Raw genomic sequence first — 12,958 nt, forward strand, 5'->3', positions numbered from 1 at the left:
AAGAGAACATATGAGGGGTAATATTAATGAGAGAGGGGGTACTAAATAAAGTCAACTAAGGATAAAATAAGGAAAAAAAGTAATAAATGCTCAGACAAACTTGAAAATTAAGCTTATATTTTGAACCAGACACCTCTCTAAAAATAAAGCTGTTATATAGGACTGGAAGGAGTATATAAAAAAAGTAGGTGTTATGCATAATCAAATTCTTTTATCTTATTATCTGTGCAATTATATTATTGTAAATTACTGTCATGGTCACAGAAGAATTGGGCCAGGATAGGGAGCCTAATAAGGAGCCCAGGAAGGAAGAACCAATGCTAAGAGGAAGAGGCAGCAAAAAGGTGTTGAGATGCCATATAAAAAGACAAGATGTCATCAGGGGAGGGTGTGAAATGAATTATGTGTAGTCTTCCCGCCTCCTTGAGTCTCTCTTCTCCCTGGCCAGCTGCACTATCTCAGTGACTGGATCTTCTATTCTCTCCTGCTACTCTCATTCTATATTTCTTAATCTCCATTGAATCAGAGTTATGTTATTTTCCTTTAATATTGTTAACTCTGTCAAATGTATTGAGCTTAGAATTTCTATTATAAACAGTTCATTATTATTGATTTGAGTTATATTATCTGGGGATCATTTGTGTGATTGTTACAATTACCAAAGCTATATTTTAATGATTCTATTGAGTCTCGAGAAAATCAAAAGATGATTTATTTTTTCAATTTCAAGAATCAAATTCACCTTTTCTACAAAAAGTTTACTTTCAAGGTGCCTTTTTTTATTTGTCATTTGTAGTAAAAAAAGTTGTGTTAAAATGAATGATGAAATTCATACAACTTGAAAGCTTTTATTTCTTTATTTTTTTTCTTTTTTTTCTATTTTGGTTTTGAAATCCTCATCCATATAGGATTTTGATTCTTGGGTGAGTGATGATTTTGTGACGCGTGTGCTGGCATAACGGAAGAAGGGAACAACGAGGCAGAGGAACCTAAGACGGAAGAGGCCAAAACAGAGGAGGTGAAGCCTGAAGAAGCAGAAAAGTCCAAAACAGATGAAACAGAGGAAGCAAAGGACGAGAAAAAACCAGAGTGATGAAGATGATACTGGAATTTTATAGCCCACAAAGTTAAATCAATCAGTTGATGTAAAACCTAAGAGCGTTCTTTTTATTTCTTTCTCTGTTTCTTTTTTTTTTTATTCTTCAACCTTTGGTCTTGTCTTTTTTCATCTGGATGGAATTTGTATGAAAAATTGGAGATTTCAATATCTGGGTCATGAGCATTTGTTATTGGGGTAATAGTAATGAAGAATGAATGCAACAAAATTCTGCAAAATTGATCTGTTTTCATCTGCAGAGAGGTAACTATTTTGTCTTACTTTTTTCATAATTTTTTATACGCATTAGGACTATCTTCTGCCTCTTCAAGAAGGGAAAAACGACGACGCTTTGTCACTTTTTATCAAGTTTTGGTCTTTGCCTTGTTAAGTATCTTCAAGCTTTATACAGGACCTATTTGAAATGATTTATAAATAATTTTTTTTTAATTATAATTTATAAAATACAGGATAAACATGTAAAAAAAAATTTTATCTCGATTTATGTGATATGCGTTTGTAAGTGATTTCACCCATAATGACAGGGCCATTATCTAGCTCAATCAACTATGCCGCTTGCATATTTTATTAGTGGTTTTTTTCACACAAATCAAAACATGACCTGAATTTCATTTGGGCCAAAAAGAATACTACTTCTAAATTCTGTTAATAACCCGAACCTAAAAATTCAAAGGGAAAAAAAATTAAAATTACGAGAAATGTTATGGTTACATCAACGACATAATAGCTTAATTTCTCTCCCACCTCCTTTCTTGGGTGTAATAATTTGTTTCTCGCGGTTTTGCGCATTGGTCCTTGCTATGTTTGAGATCGATATGTTTTATTTTGATGAATATATAGTTGCATGAGTATAATGTATTTTCTCACTTTTCTAATATTACTTCTAATTAGAAATTAATTTGGTTTTAAATATAATATCTTAATATATTTTTTTTATACATCATTTTCTTCAAACTAATTTATGTAATTTATAAATTGATATTAATACACCCAAATCATTTAAGTGCCTTATACATTAAGGATCAGAGCTGGGAGTAGTGTTTTAAGATAGTTTTATTTTCACAAGACTAAGATTTTTGCGACTTCAATTTTTCAATAGATATATTATTGGTGAATCACTTGGAGATTGAATTTACGTTTAATGAAGGGTATTTGTGTATTTAACCTTTTATAAAAACTAAAACATGATCGATGTTAACAAAAAACTTCAAATTCATATTATTATGTGTGTTTATCTGTGAGATTGTCACAGACATACACATAAATACAATGGTTAGAAGATACTTTCTGTATGCACAAGATACATACATACATACATACATACATACATACATACATATATATGAATAGATCTTGAGATTTTGATACTTAAATATTTATATATAGGTTTTCTAAATAGATATAAAAATAGTGGAATTTGCAATGTTGGACAACAATTCTGTGCAGAAGCAAAGGGATTTAGAGGGAATTATAAAATACATTACGTCCTCAGATCCATTAACACAGCCTACTTAGATTTTGCCATCCATAACTTCCTTCCTTGTTTTGTCCGCTTTTAGTGACTGTTTGGAGCTAATATACGAATGTCAATGTAAGTGGAAACAGAAATCCCCTCACATATTTAGTTTGTAGTTCATAAATCACAATTAAAAAGCTACTACCTCTTATCTTAAATATAAGATGTAATTTGTAATGTAATATATTTAGAACTGGACGTACCATTAAAAAGCTGTTTTTAAAGGTAAATTGCCGTTCCAAACAAGTCTTCTAATTAGCTTTCAACTTCGCTTGTCACCTTACAGTTTAGATGCATGAAAAATTTCTTGCAAGAGGTATTGTCGAACCACTAAATGTCACTTCTCCGATCTTTAATGTAAGACTTAAGTAACTAATTTGAGTAAATTAAGTAGATTAGTTAAATTAGTTAATATGATATTTTTTAAAAAAAAAAATCCTAATCATCTTCTTTAATTCCCTACCTTCCTATCGAATTTGATTATCATTGAGAGAATATCAATACAGTTAATTTGAAAAAAAAACTATTAAATATATGAAATAAGTCTTATATATAGGACTAATATTAACTGTCAAATTAGGTCCTGGGGATTGTAGGATTAATGAGAATTAACACATTATAATAGATTAGGCATTTCCGCTATGCCCAACTTTCATAACTCATTAATATATGATCACTATATATGAATTTTAACATTTTATATGATTGGTTTTTTTTTTTTTTTACCGTGAGCAGTTCGATCTTCCGAAAAGACTGCAAACCAAAATTAGGGACATTATGTATATATATGTGTGTTTAAAATTTTAAATTTCGAGAAATTTATTTATGAAAACTTAAAATATGTGAACAAAAAATATTTAAGCGATAATGAGTATATTCATTGAAGCCGGCCATCATCAACAAGGTCGGAGTCGTAGAGAAATATTTTGACTACTCTCTCTCTCTCTCTATATATATATAAAGGATATTTATATACTTGTATATAAATATATAAGCCGACGGACGTCTGATAAACTAACACATGCATCAATATATGGACGGTGTGTGGTGGATGATGATCGTTGGAAAGAGCAAGGATGAAGAAAGTGAGGAATGTGGTGAATGAGATGAAGGTGCCGCTGCCGTTGACGGCGGTGACGGCGATTCTGTACAAGATCGTCACTGAAGATGGCATGAACTTGGTTGTGCTCAATGCTTATCGTTTCATCTTCCCCATCGCCTTCTTGCTTCCTCTTTCTCTCTTCACTGACAGGTCACACATCATAGCTTCGCCTTTCAATTTTCTTCTCAATAAACAAAGAGAATAATATGCACAAATAAAATTATACGCCTCCTAGATTTAATTAACTAATTCTTGTAAATCGAGAATATTAAATAAATTATTTAATTTTAATTAATACGACATGGCTTTTCTAAAGTGCCTATGCATAATATTAGATTATACATTAGTTTATAAATTAGATAAATTAGTTTGAAAAAATGATAAATATGATAGATAAAATTATAAATTCTAGTTTTACATTTAGAATTGAAATTAACTATCTAACTAGTTCTTATATTTAGGGTTGAAACAGTACATTTGAAATTTGGTTTTTGTTGTGATTACTTTGTGAATGCAGATACAACATGAATTCATCTTTTTTTTTTCTGGTTTATCACAGGAAACTAAAAATGAGTTGGAAGGTATTTTTCATGACATTTATGTGCGGATTATTTGGTTAAGTTTTCGAGCAAAATAAAAATCACTTTCAGGATTAATTTTTTTAATTTACTTAGAAAAAGGAAAAAAACTATTTTAAAAGAAATAAGTAGATTAAAAAAATTTAAAAATTACAGAAAGTAAGGAAGAGGGTAAATTGGGATCAATTAATAAGACTAATTAAGAAATAGGAATGCAGAGGAACGATATTTCAGGGTATACAATTGGAGAGCCTGGTTTTAACTTCAGCAACATTTGTTTCTGCCTCCCTCAACCTCACCCCCGCTATTACCTTTCTCATGGCCCTCTCCTTTAGGTAAACTCTCACCACATCATTTTTTATATAACATGAATCTTCGTCTATCATACAATTGTCTGACATTTAATAAACATAGTATCGAATTAGATTTAAAGTATTGTCAGGTTTAATTATGAATAACTCTCTTAATGTAATTTTTCTTTCCACAAGATTTAAACTCTCGACCTTACTCGAGGGAAGATTACACTCATGGCCTGGGTATCGTTGGGACTATGCAAATGGCCTGAAAGCCGGGCAAGGGCGAGCTTGACCTTGCTTAAGCCATTGGGATTGAGGTCAAACTCAGTCTTGCCTTGCAACTTGAATATATGTATTTTCTTTTAAAAATATCGGTGAAAACTAATTGTTTTGCAACACCATATTTGTTGATTTTTTTTTCATGTAACATAATTTTTTAATTATGATAATCATTTGCTTTTTTATGATTTTATTTTTTACAATTATAGTAAAAAAATTTAACTAATTTTTTTAACTTATATAAATAATGGATGGTTATTATATATATTTTATAAATGATTAGTTTTTTTTATCCCAACATTAGTTTGATATAAATGTTATTAATAAAGAAGAAATAGAAAAGAATCATACAGATGAAGAGATGATCAACAAGAGAGAGTATTTCTCATTCTATTCAAGAGTGCTTAATACATTATACATGACCTCTATTTATAGACATAGCTTTACCCTTTGATAGAATCTACAAATTACATAATAATAGGAGATAATTGTAGGATATAGAGATAATAGGAGATATTAAAGATTATAGGAGATAATGGAAGATATATGGACATCCACAAAAATATTATTATATTCATAACACTCCCCTTTGGATGTCCAGTATATGTGAATATGCCTCATTAAAAAAAATTCAACTAGGAAAAACCTTGTAGGAGAAAAACCTAGTGAAAGAAAAAGAGCACATCATTCATTGATACACTATACAATGTTGCCTTATTAAAAATCTTGTTAGGAAAACCCAGTGGGCCAAAACCATAGACAAAGAAAAAAGAGTACAACGTGTATCAGCTCCCCTTCTTGACAACATCAATTGACATCTTTGAGCTTGCAAAGTCTAATATAATGAACAAGCATTCCAAATACTGTAGTGAGATAATTCAAAATGTCAAATATAAATTTTATAATCTTCTGAAAATCATGAGACGAATAGTCCTTTTATGGTTTATCCATATGTGGATCATACTGTGATCTCTTGATATGAGGATCAAACAAAAATACTTTAGTGACACTAAGATATGGCTAATGCCAAATTCTTTCAGATAAAATAACATTGCCTCCATGACATTTTTAAAGTAACGAAGAATTTTTTAACTTCATTCTAACATCTTCATGTTGATAAAAAAAATATCATGCTAATCAGCAAATGATATATTAGGTTCTGTATGACTAGATAGATATATAAATGCTTTAGTGACACTAAGATATGATACTTTTGGACCAAGTGTTTATTCATCACCTTTTAGAGGTCTAAATCAATCTTTAGTCCATATCTAAAAATCTTACAACTACCGAAACACATAATGGATGTTACTTATCCACATAATGGATGTGACTTATCCATATATATTCTTTCCAAAGCTTTCATTTCAAATTTTTCTTTAAGTAATTCACAACTTTTGAAAACTCATTAGAAGTTTTGATGCTATCATCATAAATAGTACTGATAACAACTCACTTTGAATCCTTTCACAAATAGACAAGTTAAAATATGTTCACATCATTCCTTCAGTCGATACTGACCACATATGCCTCATATAGAGACTTAATTGAATAGTGTTCTTGAGAACATAATTGTATGCTTCTAGAAACTTAAATCCTTCAAGGACTTTCATATATTATAATCCATATCTGTTCATGTATTGGATCGTTTAAATTTATACAAGAATTTGAATTCTTCCGGGATTCACATATAATTTCACTATAAAGTGAGTCACACGTTATAGTTATATATTTCTCAAATGCACATGAAAAAACTTCATTTATTATTAAATTACCAGATTGATAAGACATGTAATTTAATCCACCACAAGACTTTATTTCTCTTTTTTGTTATACAGATGCCTATTTACATGCTACTAGTATTATACTTCAAGTGCATGGGCCAGGGATATACGAATCCATGTTACATTGCATCTTTTCTTTTTTGTTGACCAACCATTTTTCTATCTGTATCTCATGACAGATTTATATATAAGATCCTCACTTGATTACATGATATTATCAATAAAATTATTGTCGACAATTTTATTCCTTTATTGATCCCTTTTTCTTTTATGACATAACATATCATGATCTTTTTATTGCTTTCAAACACTTAAATAGTTATGCCTTAACCTCTTTTGCAGTTCATGCCTTCTTAGTATGATCATCATGATCATTTATTCCTTTTTTTTTTCCTTTTGAAACCGACCATACTCTCATGCTTTTAGCATGTCTTCAAGAATAGGAATACTTTTAGTTGGAGTATAAGAATTAAGAATTCACATTTGGATCAGTAATTGTATCTGATAGATATTTATAATATTTTATAAATGCAATACTTTATAAACTTCTAGTTCATACTACTATATTTGAGGATCTACACTTGATAGTAAAAATGCATTTCATGTGTTCTCTTTTCCAACTACACATTTCTCCCCCTCATATTGGGAACATACAGTGTAGGTCTCCCAAATCCATAAATTTCTTTTAGAAACATTATTTTGTTTCATTTAGAGACAAACAAGAATAAGGAAATTCTTATCCAATAGTAATCCCAACTTACTTTTAATATCCATCTATGTGTATTATTGCAATAGAATAATAGATATTGCACATTCTAAGATAAAAAATATTTGGCTCCTAACCAAAAGCCAATTGTAATGGGATAATTCACAATACATTGTTGGCTTCATGCATATATGTGCAAAAATATATAAAATCAGTCATTCCAACATTGAAATGGGAATTATATTATCATAAACTCTGGTCTGGCTACTTATGGAGGCTTTTACTAAATATATAATCATCAACAACATAAGGAACAATCACTAGCATCAATGAGAATCATATTGATTTCATAATTAGGAACTTATGTACCTAATGTAATTATTTGAATATATTTGCAAACTTCAGATTGCAAGTTAATCGTAAACACCTGTGACCGTTTTATAGATGTATCTTTCACTTATAAAGTATTACTTTGGTTCACATGGTGTCTAAATGGGCCCATATATAAACTTGATATATTATAAATCTGCACAGATCCAATTTTAAGCACAGCTAGTGATATTCTCTTATTTAGTTTTTTTAGAATAAACAGCACATAAAATTTTTTAAATCATATATCATTTTTAAATAATCTTATGGTTCTTTAATAAATGATAATGCACATTTTTCATGATATTTTGCATCATTATAATCCGAGATGATCTGACCAATCATGCTAAACTATAAATGCATAAACTTCTGGTTTATTGTAAAATTATTCTCAATTATTGGTAAATTTCTTATTACCATGTCATATTATTTATTTTTTACTTTAATATTTCACAAGGAATATGTCTATCTTCAAGATAATAAATCATAATATAGCTCTTCTAGAGTCTTACTTTTCATCTTTCACCCAATGGTAGAAACTTGTACGCTCATGGAAGGTCGACCGCCACTGACTCTTCTGGAACTTTTTTCAAAAGGAATACTACTCCGTTCCTAATTATAAGAACTTTTTGGCCAAATTGTGCTTTTTAAAAAAAACAGTTATAATTAGTTAAAAGCAATTAATATGTAACAAATGTAATTTTTTTCCAAATACACCCCTAATAAATGTAAGAGAGTAATAATGAGATAAATAGAAAGAGAATATGTGGAGAGAGAATTACATGAGAATTTATCAAGGGTAAATAAAGGTAACAATACGTTAAATGTTCAGACAAACTCAAAGGGGGCCTTATAAAAAAAGGGACAAATCCATTTAAAAAAAGGAATCTTATAATTAGGAACAGAAGGAATATGAGATATAAGGAATGATATTAATATTAATGATAACAAATTTCATACAACATGATTCATACTTATATTCCGACAATCTCCTCCTCAAGTGTAAGTCATATAAATATATTTTGCTTATTTCTATATTTCAAATAGAGTGAATACTATATAGTAAGCTAATAATAGATCCTTGACTTGAAAATCTAAATACTTCCTGATTCAGATATAATAATGGATTTCAATACAATTGAGTTATCACCTTAAAACCCTTTGATAAACAAAAATTCTAATATATATGTTTATGGGTCATAATTTTCATTATCAATTCCTTTTCTACTCACAAAAATAATGGGGGGATTACATTAGTTATTCAAGAATATATAAATTTTGTTACCAGTTCTTTAAGAACTATATTAACATTTTGTTATTAGTTCTTCTGGAATTATATCAATTTTTTATTACATATAGTTCTTCAAAAAATGCTATATATAGTTTTTCAGGAACTAACATATATTATTATTCACTATATGATATACTTCACTTTTTGTTATGCTTTTTTAAAAGATGAAGTATTTTTTGACCAAAACATATGTATTTCCTTGATATTTCGTTATTCAAAAACTTTACTTCTTTATATATATTGTGTAATGTTTCAAAACTTATTCATAAATTTATAAATCCAACAGAATTTGAAAAGATCTATAAGGACTAAAATCAAATTATATTGTTATGAAGATTTGAATCATAAGCCTTCAAGGCTATTAATAAATCATTAGTCTTCAAGACTCTATATAGTAAATATATATTTTTTAAAGATCATTTGTGTCATTTAACATTTGAACCATTAGCCTTCCACTAGAAAAAATTTGACTTTCGGCGGTGACAAATGTCGCTATTGAAAGTCCAAAAGTCGCCGCTAAAAAGTTTTAGCAGTGACATTTTGTCGCCACTAGGTCGTTGCTGTAATGGTCATGGTTGAAATTTATCAACGGCGACACAACAAAACCAAAAAGTCACCGTCAAAAATCTATTTTCAATGGTGACAGAAATTCATCGCTAAAAGTCCTTTCATGTCACCGCTAAAAAGTGATGAGTTTGGCACGAGGGAATGTTTCCACTGAAACGTAAGAATCGGCAGTAACTAATGTCGTCGCTAAAGCTTGTTTCAGTGGCGACAATCACTGTCGCCACTGTGTTGCTATGGAAATGCTAATTGGTGGCGACAAACTATCGCTGCTGATTACCATTTTTAGTGGCGATACTTTAGTCGCCGCTGATTGTAGTTTCAGTAGCGATACTTTAGTCGCCAATGATTATATTTTCAACAGTGACATAATTGTCGCTGTCAATTACCCTTTTAAGTGGCTACATTTTATGTCACCGCTGAAAGTTTAATTATTTTTATAATATGTCAATTATACAAATTTTTTTATTTATATTTCTGATAAATATGATCATAAATTTAATAAAAATAAAGTAATTAACTGACAAATATAATATATTAAATAATAAGATTTATAATTATCAAAGTGTTTTTATGTCTTTAACAAAAATAAAAATTGTTCAATTAAAAAATACATGATATAATGCAAAAGGAAAATTACGTAGAGAGACCAATACTAAGGTTGCTAGAAGTAGGAGTATTTGCAGAAGCATTTAATTGCATCTTTTGCATAAAAGCAATGAACTGAGCTTGTGTTCTCTACATCAATTGCTCCATCCTTTGTTCAAGTTGTGTGCGCTCTACTTCCATCTTTGCTCGCTCTGCTGCACGTTCTGCTTCCATCTTCTCTCGCTTTGCAGTAAGATTTGCTTCCATCTTTTCTCACTCCTCCTGAAATCTTCTTCCAAACTCTTCGTACAATTAGGTGCGCACATTCTCAATTGAATTACTAGATTGAGTGTAAGGTCTCTTCCTTCGAGGCTCTGCTCTATAACCTTTTCCTCTAACATATCCTACATAAAATCTTGTAACGGCATCAAATGATTCAAAGCATGATGGATACTTCAAATAAAATGGAAAAGATGTGTATGTGAGTGTAAAGTGAACCTGCGGCCCAGACCCAGTATGTTGGATGTGTGTGCTTTGGAGGCACCAACATACCAATGAGAGCAATGGCAATACATGGCACAAATTGGACGAGACCATAAAGACGAAGGTCCTGATATAACCTACACTAAGAAAAGAGGTGGAGGACAATAAAAAAAAAAAATTATTTGCAAGTGGTAAATCTCACAATCATGCATGGTCAAGCACTTGAAAATGCAATGTTTGACCTTAAACGGAAATCGTTTAAAGGACTTATTGCAACATTAAAATTACTAGTTTAATAACTTTTGGCATTGTTCAAACTTCAAACCACTCCTCGATTTTATAACTCAGTGAATGTTCCACATCTCTTTGACAACTAAATCTATGGAAACAGTAGATAGTTCTAAATGGCAGAACAACTACTAGCTTCACTTATAGAAGGAATTCATCGAACAATGCTACAGTGAATTGCTGACCACTGTTACTAGATTAGCAAAAGAATCAGCGCAAAAATATAAGAGAAAAAGAAGAAAGAAGCTTGCCTCTAATACACAACGCTGAATAAGTCCGCCATATTCAAAGGTATGATAGACATTGTTCCCTTCTTCTCATCAATCCTTTCAATGATGAATATTGCTAGGACTGATACAGCGCCAATAGTAATCTGCAAAGGTAGACAGCTAAGGGGTAAAAGGTGAAAAATTCAAATAGGAAAAAGGGATAAAGAGAATGGACTTGTAAAATGATTAATTCAACAATTTTATTTGAAAAGAAAAGGGGAAAAAAAAACTCACCGGCAATCTATCCCACGCAAGGCGATCGTCATTTGGTTTGAGATGATAGTATGACGAACCAAATACAACAGCAGTCATGCCAACATAGAATGACGTCCAACCCCATCTTTCACCTTGCCAGCTTTTGGCAAGTACGTATTATGATTCACAAGCCGCAACAATAATAAGCAAAAGCATATAGTCCATAAAAGATATTAGCAGTGACGAAGTAAAATACCTTATCTTAAACTAATTCCCACGATTGCAAAGTCTAAGCCCAATGAGTCCAATAAACAGGTATGGAAAATTTGATATCACATCAGGTGCCCTGGGAATGCCTACCAAGCGTAACAATTCCTTCAATTTCAAATTTTACTGCAAATAAAGTGGAATAAAAAAGAATACTCTAGCAATTTGATTGCTGTAAGACCTATTACATAACTCCTGAATATTAGTGAAGCAACAGATCCACTTCATCTTATATTAACTAGAAGTGGGCCCCTCGCAACAATTGCAAGGAAGATTCAAAATTAAGCCAATACACAACTTGAAGAGGAAGAATACTATTTGCAAGTTATCAATAGTACAACTCTCTGTAACTTACATGTAAAAACATTGATATTGATTCTTCGGTCAATGATTCTTTTGGCAACTGATTAGGATTTAGGATGTTGAAAGAAGTAACATGTATGCTGTTTTCAAGTTTTTTTCTTTTTTCTTTTTTTAAATACACTCAGTTCACATAAAGTAATTTACATAAACATTTTAAAAAACACGTCTACTTCAGCCAAATTCACTTTCTTTTTTTCCTTCAGTTAGCCCACTGTAGTTCTGCGGTCAAGTGATAGGATAGTCAAAGAAGTGAGATGTTCGTTATTTTCAAGTTTTGAAAAACAAAGAAAAATCTTCCACTCCGCTCACATAATACACATTAATATAACATACGCTGCGTTCCCCAGCTCAAACAATGTCACGTATGTGAATCAATCCATTCAGCGAACACAAAGGCTAACATGCAGTAATAGTCCAATAAACAATTGCTCCCTATGACGATGATGAATGTTTAAAGTTTGGCTCGATCAGAGAAGCGCTAACCGAAGAATTGGCGTTTGTCGGTGAAATCATGGTAGTTTTGAGGCTGAGGAATTCTTGGGTTCACCATCATCAGTCCTAGAAATAAGGAAGTAACACTAGCTACCCATCCATACACGACGCCGTTTTCCATCCTTCACGGACAATCGATCTGGGACTAGAGGGAAAGATCGGAAAAAGAAGTGAGAGGGACGAGAAGGTCGGTGGTGGCCCCCATAAGATGATTCGAAGCTTTGTCTAGATCTGCGCGGCGCTGGTCAGTGCATGAGAGGGAAAAATGAAGTGGGAAAATGAAATTTTCATCAAATGGGCGGGTTAAACAAATTGGTTTAGGTTTCAAAATGACAAAGTTTATATAAAAACAACTCACCAACCTCAGCCAAAAATACATGTCGCTTCACTGGCACGAGAACTCAAGATTGA

General features: G+C 31.1%; 1 pseudogene; it reads right to left on the reverse strand.

Moving 5' to 3' along the window:
- Positions 1-10,502: 10,502 nt before the first annotated feature.
- LOC114712768 (uncharacterized) lies at positions 10,503-12,668 on the reverse strand (annotated as a pseudogene).
- Between the last annotated feature and the right edge of the window lie 290 nt (positions 12,669-12,958).

This window comes from Neltuma alba, unplaced genomic scaffold (assembly GCF_004799145.2).
Source record: "Neltuma alba isolate B1F8T4 unplaced genomic scaffold, ASM479914v2 tig00011396_pilon, whole genome shotgun sequence".
Taxonomy (NCBI): domain Eukaryota; kingdom Viridiplantae; phylum Streptophyta; class Magnoliopsida; order Fabales; family Fabaceae; genus Neltuma; species Neltuma alba.